This window comes from Pongo abelii, chromosome 5 (assembly GCF_028885655.2).
Source record: "Pongo abelii isolate AG06213 chromosome 5, NHGRI_mPonAbe1-v2.0_pri, whole genome shotgun sequence".
NCBI classification, from domain to species: Eukaryota; Metazoa; Chordata; class Mammalia; order Primates; family Hominidae; genus Pongo; species Pongo abelii.
In genome coordinates this window covers 116274777-116287184 of record NC_071990.2, presented here as the reverse complement: position 1 = coordinate 116287184, position 12408 = coordinate 116274777, and the positions used below count along the sequence as shown (strand labels likewise).

Here is a 12408-nt window from a genome sequence, read left to right as displayed (position 1 = left end):
TAAGTATGTTTTAAGTGAACACTTCTTATTTTTTAATTTTTCATTTGTACAAGTATATAGTAGGTATAAATGATTATGGAGTACTTGAGATATTTTGATATAGGCATGCAATGAGTAATAATCACATCAGGAAAAATGGAGTATCCATCAACTCACGCATTTACTCTTTTTTTGTGTTGCAAGTAATCCAATTATATTCTTTTAGCTATTTTAAAATGTACAGTAAATTACTGTTGACTGTAGTTACCCTGTTGTGCTATCAAATACTAGATCTTATTTATTCTAAGTATATTTTTGTAACCATTAACCATCTCCATTCTATTTATTTTATATATATAATATATAATGGTATATATTTTTTAGTGCATACTGCATTCTCTTTCCTCAATATTTCTGCTTTCAGATTACTAAATTTTGTTTGCTTATTTGAAAGAACCATATTTTATTTAATTTTCTTCTTTAGGTTTATTTTGTTGACATGCATTGCATTCCTGATGTACAAAATATTTGAGCTCTACAAAAGTTGTCCAATTATTAAAACTCAATGAAGAGATGACATTTAAAAGGATATTATAATAAATATTTTACAAAACAAATAATGAATTTCTGTTTAATTAATTCTTTGTATAAAGGATTCTGTAAATGTTACATTTGTTCAAAGCAAATGTTCATTTCTCTGACATCTTTCTTTAGACTATAATTTTTAAAAGACACAGAAGTCTTATATCACTGAATTATTCAGAATTTCTTGCCTACAATGTACGTACTAATATCCAAAGTCATTCCAAAAGTATCTGATCATGTTCATTCACACATACACACACACACACATACACACACACACACACACACACACACATTTTCCTACTCAATCTCAGGGCAGCATTAAAAATTTCCTGGAGCAAAGGTCTATTTCTGTTTGCTTATTTTAGATAATTACTGTAGCTAAAAATTATTGTCAGGGGGCATCTATAGCTAAGCTGCATTAGCAGGGGGCAAAGTTGGTGGTTCTCCTTGAATCTATTCTACTGTCAAGACTCAATTTCTTTTCTCAAGACTGACATGTAATATACGATTGACCTTTACCTCGAATTCTAAAATTGTCAATTTTCTTTGTGGTAGCCTCCAGTAAGGAAATTAATCAAAAGTTTAGGAAATTAAATGAGTTATTTAACTTTTGTCACCCAGTTAGTACTAAAAGTAACATGAAAAAATTCTTTTTGCTGCCAAAAATTAGAGTATATGTGGTTTCTTTTTGTCTATTTTGGTACTCTTCTCACTCTGCCCTAATTATCTTCAACTTCTTCAAAACAGTGACTTTCATATTAGCCAGCTGAGTCACTCACATAAGCACTAATAGTATAGATTTAATTATCAGTTGAAAACTTTCTTTGGATAACCTACTCTGAAATCTCACTCTTTGACTGTGCCTCCTAATGTTTTATGTAAATTTCTACTGAGTCATATCTTTATCTCTACCAAAATGGAGATCTTTAGTTGTCCAAGTCCTACCATATTCCTCTCCATCTCCTAAATCTGGCATCACCTCTCTCTTTTTCAAGTCATTGTTTTACAATCAGTCATTCAATGTAAACTTTACTATTATTTTGCCAATCTAATAGTCTTTTATAATTCTAGTTATGGAAATTTATTTGATCTTATTATTATGGACTTTCTGGAGGATGTCACAAAACAGTGATGAATGAGCCTATGTACTATTGACCTGTGCTTATCTTCAAACTCAGTTAAACTCTCATTTTTGCCTGACCATCCTGTTATTCATATTTTTTCATTGATTCTTTATTAATAGCCATAACACTTTTGTAATATCAATTGGAAACAGTCCATTCATTCATTCCCATATCCTTTTTCTAAGCTCACCTAATATTTTCACTATCTTAATCTTATCCTCAACAAACCTGCAATCTTACTTAGATTAGCCCACCTTTTCTTTCATTGCTTTTAACAATAGAAATGTCTTTCCTTTTACCAAACGAAAAAGGCCAATATTTCATATTTTCTTTGAAGCCCCATCCCCTTGACTCTTCTCAGAACTTTGTTTCTTTAATTTTTCCTGTTTTTTTCTTCTCTTCTATGGCAATCATATCAGTATACCAGAATTTTCTGGTGTGTTCAGCCACTGTATAAAAAGGAGGTAAAAGAAAACATAATACAGCAAAACATCCAATTTCTCACTATCTCTAACTATTTGCTTATATTCCTGAACTCTCCTAAAGCCAACTTGCTCAGAAGATTGGTCTGCACAGGCTATCTTCAATTGTTGTTTCCAGTTACACACTTTGATCCAACACAATCTTAACTATTTTCCTACTATTCCATTAAAAGTGTTTCTGTTAAGGTTGCCAATATTTTTAATGATGTTTCTATACTCACCTTACTCAATTTCTTACCAAGTCAGCCACACCCATATTCTTAAAACTCTTCTCTCATGGCTTCCAAGACTCTAACATGCCCCACGTTTCCCCCTTACTTCACTGATCGTTGGGATTCACTTAGGATGGTGGCAGAAATATTAAAGGGAAACATTAGGGAAAGTTATAGGGAATAGTCACAAACCTATTTTAAATAGCTTGTAATAATTGAACAGGCTGAAGGCAGCTGGTTCTTACCTTAGAGCATTAGGTCATAGGGTAAATACTAGGGACAATAGAGGCTTCCCCAGTTAAGTCTGTTTACACTACTTCCATTAACTAACCTTTGAGCCAGATGGCCCTCTTGAGTGGGAGGCGGGGCTGGGGGGGCAGGTCGACTAGGGATGTTGCCCCCTAATGGTATTTACTTTAAACCACGGTACCTGAGCTTTATTCATTTGTAGAACTACTCTCTTAACAATGTTAATTAGCCACAAGTGTGTTAACGCAGAGCATCTGTTGTTAATTGTATACTAAATAAATGCCTGGAGTGCAAACTGCTCAAGGCCAGCCACAGTGACAAACCTTTCTTGGTGGGCAGGCAGTTGGCCAGTCAGCAGGATTGGCAAAACAGAATATCTGTGTGTCAGTGTACGTTTTATTCATCCGTCGTTTGGGTCAGGGCCTGCGGGCAGACCCCCGCAGCTAATGCCTTCTTGTGAGGAGCAATACCTCTACTGATCCTCTTCAATATTCTCATTTGCTGTCTTCTTTACCTGCACTCTCCTTCTACAGATTGGAGCCATTTGTGGTTTAAACTTGGACCCTCTTCTCTATATTAACTGTTTCCATGAAGTTTTTTATCCCACTCGGAAATAGTAGTCAACTTATACATGTGGTTTTGAAACAAACACATTGCATATTTGAGTAAACTAATATACGACCTACAATCAACATGTCTTTTAAGTTTCTGGTCTTCACAATGCTTCAGGTTAAAAGACTCCAGGAAATAAAAACTGAAAATTTTAATCACTAATTAAATAAATTGAATGGTTTCTTGGTCTCTTCATTGTAAGCATTCATAACAGAACTATGATTCAAAATGACAAGAAATAGAGTATGCATATATTCTTAAATAAGAACTCTACCCACCTGCCTAGTCTTCTATTTGAATTCTTTATATATATTTTTTGTGGTCAGCAGAATGTGCATATTCAGGACTTTTTGCAATCTTCTTGAAAATATCTACTTCAATAAAGTGTTTGAGTATTAAAAAACTAAATATTTCCTGCCAAGTAAAAGTGTAACAAACATTTCTGTAAGAGAAAGTTAAAGAAATGAAAGTCTACAAATCCTGATTTCTCTACAAGTCAAATGAAGCCATGAACCTTAAACATGACGTGCACTTTCTATTCTCTGTTTCTCACAAAAGAAAATTCTCATCCATTATTCCTTTGAATACATAGCATTTCTTCCTAATTATCTATCTCTTTTAGATATTCTTTGAATCCTGTTTGGTTGTGTTAAATTTTCTCACTTTTTCTTAGAACTTTCTAAATCTCTCTTTTGTATTTCTCATATCTTTAAATATCTGAGATCAATTATGGAAAATTCTTCAACTATATTATCTATTCACTCTCTTTTTACTTGTCTCTAAGATTGTGTTTTTGAATGTTTATGTATAAATATATATAATTAGATATATAAATCAAATTTTATATGTATATATATATACACACACATATATACATATATCTCTCCTTGGTTTGTTTTTTATAATCTTTTGTTGTTGACTTATATTTTCAAGACTTTTGAAAATGTATTTTTAATATAGTCGATACAAAAATGTATTTTTTCAATATATTCCAACTTTGATGATTCAAATTTTTTGGAGCCTTTTTTAATCTAACAAGGCTAATTATTGTGTTAGCTAATGCTCGCACATGGTGACTTGTTTTCTTTTATTGTGCAATATTTTTAAAAATCTGTGACCCACTAAGTTTTTTTGGTACTTTAACTCTGAAAATTATTTGTGGCTTATTTATTATTTACTTGATTTCTTACATCTTAGAATATTTGCATTTGCTTTTGCCAATTCCCTACGGGAAATATCAATCCAGGACAACTTCAAACAAAATTTTCAACTTTAGCTGTTTGTACCACTAAGGTACTTGAGTTCAATCATTAAAATTATTTGAGAACTTGTTTATATAAATTATGTAGGGAAATGTTTTTCTTATTTCTGTTCTTGTTTAATATCAAAACAGGCAAGTTTCCTTCTTTATGAACCATTCAGTTCTCAATTACACTAACACTGAAGAAGAGAAATGTTAGAGTGAATCACCTTACCAAAATATTATAATAATTAAGAGATAAATACTAATTAATTTGGTGTTTTTTTTTTTTTGGCACAAAGCTAGAGAAATTAAAAATGGACCAGAATGGCAGTTCTGTATAAATAGAATTTGATGCAAGAAACAAATGGCCTTTCAAATTACAGGGTAAATGATTTTCCATTTTCCATTGAATATGTAGTGATGGAAAATAGGTTACCTATAGAGAAAAAAATTATGTTAAATACCTACTTTACTCCATATAGAGATACAAATTTTAATTGAGTGAGATAGATTTACATATGAAAATGAACCATTTAATGTTTGAGAAACCATACACATCCATAGTGCCGTGTAATTCAGAAGATCATTTGTAATTGCATGAAATTAACTCACAACAAAGGAAAATAGGTTGAGGCTTAAATGGTGTATATACATTTTACATTTCTCAAAAATTCCAATTGCCAGCTATAGTATCAAAAGTATGCTCAAATAGCTTAAGCTTCCAACCACTTTTTTCCCATTTCATAATTGTTACTGGTTAACTGCTCGTATGTTCTTGTTTGTGCCTGTCTGACTGCTCAAATGCAAAATTTCTGATGGTACAGCAGCAGTGATTGAGCAGATGACTAAAAGGAGTATTCAGAATACTTGGCAGTGGCGTTTCAGCTCTGAAATTGATTTCTAAGTTAGATATAAAGGCATATACTGGTGGAAACTTTGTGAAGTCAGCCTCTGTTTGAGACTAATATCCCAGGATAAAATGTATATTATTGATTATCGGATTTCACTTGAATTTTTTAAACAAAAAGAAGAAGGTTCTTTTTTTTTTTTTTTTTTTTTTTGAGGGAGTTTCGCTCTTGTTCCCCAGACTGAAGTGCAATGGCGCGATCTCGGCTCACTGCAACTTCCGCCTCCTGGATTCAAGAGATTCTTTTGTCTCAGCCTCCGGAGTAGTTGGGATTACAGGTGCCCACCAACACGCCTGACTAATTTTTTATTTATTTATTTATTTATTTATTTATTTATTTATTTTAGAGACAGGGTTTTGCCACGTTGGCCAGGCTTGTCTCCAACTCCTGACCTCAGGTGATCCGCCCACCTCGGCCTCCCAAAGTGCTGTGATTACAGGCATGAACCACCACGCCCGGCCACTTAATACCTGAAATTCCAAATTTCCTCTGCTTTCCTTGAAAAACAATTATGCTTTAATAAGAACATAACTTGTTCTAAGCAATCATAGTTTGTCTTCATCTATCTGTTTTAAGCCTGTTTCTGTATCTTCCGAGGGGTAGTTCCAACTGCTATATTAAATCTGGGAGTGCGAGCACCGGCTTTCCCAAGAGCCATGCCAATGCACACACCACCTCAAGAATTCCCCTCGATAATATTTCACTTCAAGTGATTCAAGCCGGGTACCCCAGTGTGGACTTTCATTCCACCTTCTCTTTCAACCTGTAATCAAGCTTCAACTCCCACTGATGCTAGTTCCTTTATCTTAGCATCCTTCTACATCTGTCTTTTTCTTTCCATTCCTACAGCTCCTAGCCTAGGACAGACCCTCTTAACCATTTCACTGGACTATTGCAATAACTTGTGGGCAGGCTTTCACCTTTAATTTGGATCCAATCCTCCATACTCCAACCGTCCGTTCTTCACATCACTGATAAGATTGCCTTCTTCAATATTAAGGAGATCATTCTCTTCTCCCTTAAAAAAATTAAGTCCAAACAGCTTATTATTGTAATTAAGGCTTTCACTAAATCATAACTTACATATTTAAAGATTCTGTTTATATTATTTTTAAATACTTCATACTTAATGATAGTTCATCTTGGCAAACATATTCCAAAGAGCAAACAGATAGAAATGTATAAATCACCTTCTATTTTTTATTTTCATTTTTCAACTTAACTCTTCAAAAAATAATTGATGAACTCCAATATTAACTGAATCTATTTGTATGTTTCCTCATTAGTAAAATGAAATATTTGTAGTTCCTATTAATGGCAGTTAAAGTACAGTTTATGTCAGTGGAAAACAAAAAAAAGCATGCTCAATTTAAATAATTTTTAATTTCAAGACTATAATTCACCAAGTTGAACATTAATCATGAAAATTTTAAAAAATACATGTAAGGCAAATTTTGAATCTTGCTATTGACCATCTTGCTTCTGAAAACATATTATGGAAAGAATATTAGGCATAATAAACTTATTTTTAAGGTAATGAATGGGAAATTATATTTTCCAATTGCTTTCCTATGGAAGGTGACTACAGAGTATTCCAGTCATACCTGCAACATCCTGAGCTTATTCTGTTTTTAACAGGAATAACAACATTTTAATATATATTGAGAAATTCCTTTTCTAACACAAATATGCAGAGTAAATGCTGTTTTTTTAATCTCTCTTTTGCAGTCTCTTTTGGCCAAGAAAACATGCTCAGTCTCAAAAGTATAGATATGTTTTCATGTCACTGACCAAAATAATTGGAAGAGAAGCAACTGAATTTTTTCAAAATCCTACACAATCTAAAAAAATAGCTCTACTTGCGGACCAGTTGGTGACTGGAAAATCGTCAGTTTTCTAATATCCACCAAGTTATGGATCTCTCCATGGAATCAGGCACTTCAGTGAAACTTTACTAGGTTATAGTGTGGCAGCTGTACGGATCATGTAGGTTTGCATTCTGAATATTTATCCAAACTTATAAAGTCTTTTCATGCCTCATGCATAAACAACAGATTGTTCTCTCCTGTTGTCAGTGTGTTCCAATGCGCTAGTGTTAGTTTCAGTGGTGCTGCTATCTTACTTTACCAAAGACCAAGACTACTATAAATTATTTACAAATTAATTTATTTGGACATAGATTGGAGAAATTTTACCTGAAGAATGTGCCTTCTCTCTCTGCCTCTCTCTCTTTCTCTCTCAACATTCCAGTAAAACAGTTTTCCAGAAAAAAACAGTGGACCAATTTGACTTAAGCAGGTTTTCTCTGTAGCAATCATAAATATTATCATTGCTTCCATTCATTTCACTAATCATATATTCACGGGTATGAAATACTGATGTCTATACATTGATCTCTAAGGAAACTTTATACTTGTGTTGAATAAAGCTAACTCATAGACAAACTGACCATGGTAGTGGATCATGTATTATTATTCTAAAAAAGGAAAAATATAGAGGAATTTAGAATCTGAATATGGACCCTCAGTATGGAATAAACAGCTAGCATATTGCATAATCTTTCTATTGAAGATGCAAGTTAGAAAGAGACCTTCTCATTTTCCTGCTTTCTCTATCAGTAGCAGGGCATATGTTATTTTTATATCAATCAACACATATGTGCTTTTGGGGAGTGATGAGTTATGATGAGTTTCTCCTACTCTTCCTGAGAAATCAAATGAATTTCAATTGCAAACTCTTTGTAGGCAAAATTAGTATCTATCTTGATTGACCTGGTATCATCAAGGATTATCACCATCACTTTGACATATTCTAGATATCAATAATTATTTTTGAAAGAATTAATTGATAGACAAGTTTTGAGCCAGCAAATAGATCTTCAAAGTGCCATCACCTACTATGTTTAATGGACTCACATACAGTGAATTAAAAATAATATAATGAGATACACAGTAATTATTTTCAATGTCAGTAGCAAATAGAAGGCTTGCAGTGTTAATTTACTTCCTCTATCACCTCTGCTGCTCCATGTAAGACCACATCTCCCAACCCCACCAAAATCATTATGCAACCTAACTAAAAGTGGTGTAAACAAAACATTTTGACAAGTCGCCTAACTCTCCATTCCAATTAGACATCTTATTATAAAAAGATTGTGTCAACATTACTGTTTTACTGTTCTCTTGGCAGGAAGGAAAATATTATTGCAAAGTGCTTCATCCATGTGGATGAAAAATAATTCTGTTTTGTTTATGAGTATTTAAGAAATCTTATGTTTTCTTATCTGTGCTTTACTGGGATGAACAGAAACATATCACAAGTAATAAATGTAGTAAAATATACAACATAATTTATCACATTCTTTTTTTTGCCCAAGTTCTTTAGTTCATCTTTTCCTTGAAACGATCTCTAATATTTTTCCATGCCAAATTTGATTATATAAGGCATACCGTGTTTTAACATTCAGATTGGACAATAACTCTCCTAGGACACTTTCCCCAATACCATGCTTCTGCAGTCACACTCTGTGCACATCTCTATCCTTGCACTTGGTTTAATACATTGTAAATATAACTGCTTTATTGAACAGGTTGAATTCACTGGGGTTATCAATATAAAATTATTTAAAATTTTCTAATACACTTTTTAATTGTGCTCTGTTGAAACTTTATTTCTCCCTCTGGATTGTACAGTGCATTAATAAAATTTTATTCTCATTCTGATTTCATAAAACTATTTATTCAAAGATTTAACCCTCCCCACCACCCCCTGCAACACACACCCACACACACAGAGTGATTGGACACAGTTCAAAACAGGAAATGAGATATTATTTTTCCTGTCTTACAAGTTTCTTCAAACTTTACAAGTGATTCTCTGAGGGTCTCTCCCCTCCCCCCCTTTAATAAGGGAAACCAGTTGAACACCCACCCGACTCTCACTAAAAGGGAGGTGTAGAAAGGCAAGTGAATAAAGTGAATGGCTTCTCTTCCGGAATGATATATTTAAACACAAGCTGAGCTCTCAGGCTCCGTGTCCCTTTCATATGCTTCTCCAGGTGAAGACCTGGTGAAGTTTGGAGAAACTAGCTCCTGTGCACCTGCAGAATTCCATGCCTAGGATGATGTCTTCTTAGAACTTAGTCCTACATAATTCAAGGGAGAACTATTTATCTTCACTTTAATTCTATCTATATGCACTATGAAAAACAACAACTGTTATCACCGCAAAAAAAAAAAAAAAAAAAAAAAACTTCTTGGGAATAAGTTCTAGTGTTTTATAACACTGTAGGGTGACTACAGTTAGCAACAGTTTATTGTATATTCAAATAGCTAGAAGAGAGGATTTTGAGTGTTCCCAACACAAAAAAATGATAAATGTTTGAGGTGATAGATTTGCTAATTACTCTGATTTGATCATTACATTGTACACATGTAACAAAATATTACACTGTGCCCCATAAATATGTATCAATTAAACTAATAATATACATAAGTAAATTTTAAAAATAAAACCCCTGGGAGAAGTATATTTAAATCATTATCTCATATCATACTATTCACCTGTTAAAAGAATTGTGTCCTTCTCTGTCATGGTACCATTCCTAGAGTATAAGCCCAATGAAGCTAGGGCTGTGGCTTTATTATCTTTGTATTTCCAAGTAACATGCAATACTATAGATTATATTAAATGCTTCTTTAATAAATGTCTGAGTGAAATTCTATATTAAATTTAAAACCTCATGAAATATCTATTTCAATAATAACCTGAGAATGTCAGTGTGTACTACATGGAATTACACTAAGTGCTTTCAATTACTGTCTTGAGGCTTCAAACAACTTTACAAAAAATTATGATGATCGTTACTTTATCATTAAATTGAAGCTCAGAAAAAATAAGTTGCCCAGGTCATATCTTTAAAGGCAGATTCTGTATTCAAGCTGGCACATGTTTGATTTCCGTTTACATCATGTCTACTCAGATAGATTTCAATGAAATACCCAGATAAAATTTGTTTTCACTAAACTATCTATTGGTATATTATGTGCATATGCATACATGCAAAATTATGTTACACATATGCTCATGATATACATATGTATATATGAGTTATATACATATATTTATAATGTATATAATAAATTTTCACTAAAGTGCCTGTGTATATATATATTGCAATTATATATATAAACAAAACTATATCATGTCTATAAAATAAATATATGTTTAAACTTATACCTCACATGTAAATAAGAATTACCCAAAGTAAGGTAGCAAGAATGAGTGTCTCACTCAAAAGATGTGTGAAGGTCCAGAAATGAGAGGAACTTCTAAATATTAGAGGAACTAAGAGTATTTCACATCTTTATGGTCAAATTTATTGTATATTGTATATTGAAAGGGAGGGAAAGTAATGGTAGATTATGTCAGAGATATAGTTAGTGCTAAGTCGTCATGATAGGATAAGTTTAGAATTTTTCTTGAAAATTATGAGAAGCCACTGAATTTGAGCAATAAAGGAAGTGATAAGATTCGTGTTTTATAAAGATTACTGTAGCTGGGCCGGGGGCAGCGGCTCAGGCCTGTAATCCCAGCACTTTGGGAGGCCGAGGCGGGCGGATCACGAGGTCAGGAGATGGAGACCATCCTGGCCAACACGGTGAAACCTTGTCTCCACTAAAAAAAAAATACGAAAAATTAGCCGGGCGTGGTGGCGGGCGCCTGTAGTCCCAGCTACTCTGGAGGCTGAGGCAGGAGAATGGCGTGAACCCGGGAGGCGGAGATTGCAGTGCGCCGAGAGATCATGCCACTGCACTCCAGCCTGGGTGACAGAGTGAGACTCTGTCTAAAAAAAAAAAAAAAAAAGAAAGAAAGAAAGTTACTGTAGCTGCAATGTGGAAGTTTTAAAGTAATGAAAACAGTGGTATCAATCAGGACCCATCACAAAATCAAATTTGTTCTAGATATTACAATGAGAGAATATACAGTTGACCCTTGAACAACGTGTGGGATTGAACTGAACTGAGTGGTGCCATAAATATGCAGATTTTTTTCAACCAAATGCCAATCAAAAATACATTATTTTATACACATAATTTTCATTTTATTTTCTCATAAAAATGTTGAAACAGTGAATGAAATTGCCTGAAAATGACTCTAGGACCTCATTCTAGGTTGACTAGATGATAAGCAACTTGCGACCCGCTCCTTCTCTCAGTGGCAGGGAATGTACCCAAGCTCAGCTTCTCAAAAAAATAATACTGTCTCCTTCTAGCAGGGATGACCACAACATTCTATAGACCCCAACAACATCTGTAAGAGCTGAGCAACTGGCATTTCCATTAGTCCTTTTTAAACAGCTGACACCACACTTCCAGGCTTTCTGGCAGCTTGTTTATTCTTCAAATGACAAAAAAAAAAAAAAAAAATTTCATATACTTTTCCCTATAAGATGGGAAACTCATGGGAAAAATAGCCTCTTCACTAAAATTAAATTTTAACCTTATTTAGTAGATGTTCTGGTATGTGTCATGATGGGATGATGAGATCCTGGGGTGTGTGAATGTTTATCTTGCTTACCTTGCCTTGAGAGATACCCTTTCCCAGATGACACCTATAGCTTAACTCATATAATATGATGTTGTGATGTCATTATGGACTCTAGAATGCACCTGGTGCAAAATAGAGAAATGATTTCAATAGGGAAACAATTTCAAACAATAGAGAACTGATCACAAAGGCACATATTGACCAAGATTTTAGATGATAGAACCAGACAAAAGTCCCTTATCTTTCTTTCCTCTTTATAATTAATCTTGCCTTCAAAAAGACAAGCTGAAATCCAGGCTTACCTTTCTAAAGGTTTTCCATCATCTGTGAAAGGCTGGAATCATAAGAAGAAAAAGGGAGAAACAAACAAAAGAAAGAAGGAAAATAAACAACTATTCGAGTTCCCTAATAAACATAGTTCACTGCTGTTGTCAGTGAAAATTCAATGACCATTAACATCAC

General features: G+C 33.6%; 1 long non-coding RNA gene across 1 annotated transcript; it reads right to left on the bottom strand.

The window, feature by feature from the left end:
• Window positions 1-1723: 1723 nt before the first annotated feature.
• Window positions 1724-12023, bottom strand: LOC129060044 (uncharacterized). The gene is made up of 3 exons (XR_008526380.2): window positions 11977-12023; window positions 6318-6415; window positions 1724-2140 (listed from the first exon to the last, which is right to left on the bottom strand). It is a non-coding gene; the product is annotated as an uncharacterized LOC129060044 (long non-coding RNA).
• Between the last annotated feature and the right edge of the window lie 385 nt (window positions 12024-12408).